Source organism: Octodon degus, unplaced genomic scaffold, assembly GCF_000260255.1.
Source record: "Octodon degus isolate 3935 unplaced genomic scaffold, OctDeg1.0 scaffold00033, whole genome shotgun sequence".
Classification (NCBI taxonomy): Eukaryota; Metazoa; Chordata; class Mammalia; order Rodentia; family Octodontidae; genus Octodon; species Octodon degus.
In genome coordinates, this window is record NW_004524609.1 from 13,655,993 (window position 1) to 13,660,971 (window position 4,979).

Here is a 4,979-nt window from a genome sequence, read left to right on the forward strand (position 1 = left end):
CAAAACCGAATGAGTAACAGCAGGAGGAGGGGGTAGAATGGAGGGTAATTTTTAGCTTTCTAGCTTCCTAGTTTCTCTATCTTTATAATGAGTGTGTGTTGTTTATACAATTTGATGAAAACCAGTAAAATCTAAAATACTGGGGCTAAGTGGAATTTAAGAGGATCCCAGCAGCTCTCAACCCCTAAATTTGTCCCACTGAATCCGTGTTGACTCTCTTTAGGCCTACTTCACAGAAGGGCCTCTGAGGCGTAGCGTGATTCCTCAGGGTGCACATGTCCCAGGACCCAGCCTCCCTTCCTGCAGGCTGTTGTTTGGAAAGGCTTTTTAGCTACAGGTAAGGGAGCTGCATTGGTTAGCTATTGCTGTATAACAAGCACCCCAAGTCTTAGTAGCCAGTATAACAATGAAATTGTAAATTTCCAAGTCAGCTGGGTCCAGCTGGTATCAGCTGGGCTGATTGATGGACCTGTGATCAGCAGCCAGTCGGCTGGTGCACAGTGGCTTGAGCTGTGACCATTTAGTTCTCCTGTGTCTACCTCCCATACCCTTCTAGCGAGCTGGCACAGGCATGCTTTTATGGGGAAAGCCTTGTGCACGGGGGAGGGGGAGAATACATGCACTGCATACATGCTGGAAATTAACAAGAACTTGGGCGAGCTCTGCTTGAGTGAAGACAGATACTATCCCTTTGGTTACAGCAAGTCACACAACCAAGTTGAGACTCTCAGGGTAGAGAGGGTCATCGCCGAAGGACCTGGACACAGAGAAGCCATTCCCATGGCCACTGACACAATCAGTCCAGCACACAGACCGACTCAGGGCCTTCGGCCATCAGAGGCAATGGGAGGAACTTCTTCCTGGCCTTGGGACCCTGGCTGTGGGGAGTCCCTCACCAGCCCCTCCAGCCTCCTCTGCAGTGGGCTCAGCTTGGGGAATAAAGCAGTTCAGTCTTTCGGGCACAGGAATGGTGACCATGACAAAGTAAAAGAAGCAACATCTCCAGCAGTGATTTTAACCTTCAGCTGTAGGCCATCTTGCCAACTCCCCTGGGAGCCCAGGATGAGCCCAAGGACAGAAGGGTAGGAAGAGGAGGAGGGAAGGGGGGGCAGAGTTCCATAAAGCCCCAGAACTTTCCCTAGAGGTTTGAGTGTGAGTTTTGCCAGACGTCCATCAAGTAGCAGCTGTCTGGGCTCCCCCTACCCCCCCTCTTCTGACTTTCCACAACCCCCACCCCACCCCTGCCTGGTGAGTATATTAAGCCAGGAATTGATGGTGCAGAAAATTCCATTTTTTAGCTTTACCCTAGGCAGCGGCAAGTCCAGTTCCTGATTGGTGACTGGGGACTGAGTTGGCCTAGCATCCTGTCCTGTTTCCACCTGCTCCCCACTCTGGGCTCTGCGCCCCTCTCCCCCGCCATTGCCCTCAGCACACGGGTAGCTCCTTGCCTAGTCTGCATGGAGAGGAATGATGGATTCTGCCGGTGCCCGCGTTCAGGAAATATTACCGCTCGCTTCACATTTATCGGGCCTCTCATCACACAGGGAGAAGAGGCCAAGGCGGACTCCTGGCCATCTGTTATCTGCCTCTGCTGAGGAAGGAGGACAGCTACGCTCCAGGAGTGCCAGGAGGTGGGCTAGGGCTGGGGACAAGGTGCTCGCACTCAATAAGCCACTGATATTTATTGGGAGTCCCCTGTGTGCCTGGAGCTGCAGGTCTAGAAAGCAGGGCACAGACACGGTACAGCGAGGCTGGGGACACGGCCACTCTTGCCTTGTTCTGCATGGGGCCGGCCAGGTGGGCGTCAGCTTTTAGATACTGGAAACTGGGACACCACTGGCGGAAGTGCAAACCAGAGCGAGCATGCCAGGGGGAAGGTGAAATCAGGCTAGATGCATTTGTAAGTGTGCCCTTCACCTGGCAGGTCCTCTGACAATAAAGCTCCAGGGTAGGGGAAAGACTTCACAGACAAGTATGAAGGACATTTGCCCGAACAGCATCACCAGCGCCTCATCTCAACATGGGATTGAACCTAAGACCTCTGCACTATGCTATATCCCCAGCCCATTTTATAATTTTTTTTTTGGTTGTTGTTTTTATTTTGAGACAGTGTCTTGCTAAGTCCTTAAGATGCCCCAGCTGGGCTCCAACTTGGGCTCTTCCTATTTCATCCTCCCAGAGAGCTCAGGACATTATTTATAGCCAAAACCCACTGAGAAACAACCTAGTGGGACAGAAGTCCGCCAACCTGCAGCATGTCCTGTGATGAAATACCATGCTGACATTTAAATGCATGTGACAGAAAAAAATTTTGATATGTAAAACAGCATGCAAACCATTGCCAAGTGATAGCTCCCAATATGTTGATGTATATAATTATGGCCACAAATGAAATGCCTGCATATCATTTTATTTTGCCTTTTTAATCTCCTTTGCCCAAAAGATCTAGGGAAGTTTGGGATACAAAACACTTTATGCTGAGGTCAAGTGCAGTACCTGTTCTTATCAGTTTGATATTTGATACATCCTCTCTTGAAGACAGTGTATGAAATGGAGTTTTGGATTTTTGGAGCAGAGAGAGGAAGAAGAAGTTGTTCTGTCCATTCCCCAAATCAGCCTAGAATTGCAGTCCCTCCAGGAACCCCCTTGGGGGCCATTGAGAAAGATAAAATGAGATCCTCAAGTAGAGGCCAAGGAGCTAGAACCCTGCTGGTCTCCAGAAGACCTACATTGAAGTCAGTGTTTATCTGAGAATCTTAGAGCCGGGTGTCACTTAAAAAGGCCATTAAAAGTACAAAGGCCATTGACAGGCTGCCATTTGGAACAGTCAAAATAAATAAGCAAATAAATACAGCCGAAGAAGATGAAATGAAAAAGCAGCAACCACACAGGCCCTCTCCTGCTGCTTGCTGGTTGAGACCTGGGCTAGCCAAGCCTCGTTAGGCTTTTGCTCCTTGTCACTGGCCGCAGACACCAATGATAACATCCCCCAATAGCATATGCCTCCTAGGAATCTGGAATGCTCTAAAGGGAAGCACTGGGAACTTGGAGCTCTCCTGGAAGAGGAGGATCTGTTCTGGCAGTGGTGAATTCCATGCTGAAGACGGGTCCAGGACGGCAAAGAGCTGATGAGTAAGGACTTTCAGGAAGACCCAACTGCCCCTGGAAGCAGGCAGATAAAGGAAGAGCAGCAGGCCAAGCAGCAGAGGCTTGGGGGTGGGTGACTTATAGCACACTACGTGGCTCAATGGGAACCTTGAACTTGGGCAGTGCTCTGGTTTGTAGGGCGCCAGGTGCTTCACCGCAGTCCGATGAGTGCCCCAGAAGGACCGTGACTGGCAAGGACAGGTAGGAGATGTCTTCTGGCTCCACTCCAGTGGAGTGTCTGGAGCACAGTTGCCATGCACGGAGTGCCGCAGAAGAAAGTCCTTCACTCCCTGCTCATTTGCATGTGCAAATGCATGTGTATATATATTGCTTATTAGTGTCAGTGGAATTTGCATTTTAAGTGGATTGGTTTGTTGGGCATGTTCTTTAAAAGCCTGGACTCGAAGGGAATTTCCCAAGTTTAATGTTGCTGCTCTTTGTGTAAACAACAACTGGGCTCCTTCCGCTAGGCTGACAAGAGGTGGACAGATGTGCTCCGAGGGAGGAAAGGGACACTGAGCTGGGTGTCCACACAGCAGTGACCGGTGACCTTGGGCCCGCATCAGCTTCTCCGTGCCAAGTGCTCCTAGTCTGCATCACCCTCCCTGCTCACTGCGCAGGACTCACTTAGAATGATAGAGAGAACCATTGTCGCAGCGGGGAGAAAGAGCCCGGCTTGGAGGCCGTCTACACCACTATTGCTCCCACGACACAAAGATCAACTGTGAGCTCGTGCTCCGCTGCCAGTGCCCTGAGTGCTGTTTCTCTTTGTCCTACACCTGGACATGTGACCTGGCAGGTCTTCGAGTTACTTGGACTCCCCACCGCACATCCACGATCCTTCTAGACTTCTCTAGAGAGGACAGACAGGGAGATTGCACTGAAGACACTACCCAAGCCCGAAAGTCAACATGAGTCATGTCCACTGGCAATCCCATTTCACAGGTTCTCCTCTGTACTTAGCAGCTGTCCCAAGCTGCATCCCCAGAGAGCAAGGGATGGCGGCATTGATTACATCCAACGGGTGGGAGGGAGCAGACGGGCAATGAACAGCTGGCTTTGCTGTCAGTCTGTCTAGAGGATGTAAATAAAGGTGGTGGTGGGAGGGAAACCTACATCCCATGCTGAAGAATTCTAAATATTCATATCCAAATATATGTATCCGTCCTACCTATGAAGAGTAGAGAATAATCCCCCACTTTGTATGCACAGGCTATACCTGGTAGCTTTCTTCCAAAGCGCTCAATATAGAAAGAAAAACAGGGACTGAGGAGATAGCTCAGTGGTCTAAGTGTCTGCCTAGAAAGCACAAGGATTGGAGTTCGATCTGCATGCCATGCCTGCCCCATGCTAAGCTAGCCAAGGAAAACTGGATGTGGGGGCACACACCTGTAATCCCAGTGCTGGGGAGGCTGAGACAGGAAGATCACTATGAGTCCGACCTGTGTAGTGAAACCCGGCACCAAGTAAATAAATAAATAAATAAAATAATAATAAAAGGAAGAGCGTGCTTTCCCAGTGGAGAGCGCCAAAAGCCTTCCCTGTGCACACCCTGGGTATGATGCGCTGAGCACATTTTACCTGTGGTCCTCCTCCCTAGGACATAGCATCCCAAACCCACTGTGAGGAAAAACGGGGCGCACCCAATGGAAGGTCATTCCCCAGTGCAAGCGATCAGCTTTCTCCTAAACTGTCAAGGCCATCAGAAACAAGAACAGTGCGCACTGCAACCAGAAGGCTTAAAAACATAGAGTGATATCCTGAATCAGCTGCTGAACTGAAAAGAGAAAAGAAAAAATTAAAGGACATTAGGAAAGGCCTACGAAAATCTG

The 4,979-nt window shown here is 49.9% G+C and overlaps 1 non-coding gene across 1 annotated transcript; it reads left to right on the forward strand.

Annotated features, from left to right (window-relative positions):
* The first annotated feature begins 2,464 nt into the window (after positions 1-2,464).
* Positions 2,465-2,648, forward strand: LOC111816503. Its single transcript, XR_002820881.1, has one exon. It is a non-coding gene; the product is annotated as a U2 spliceosomal RNA (small nuclear RNA).
* Positions 2,649-4,979: the final 2,331 nt, after the last annotated feature.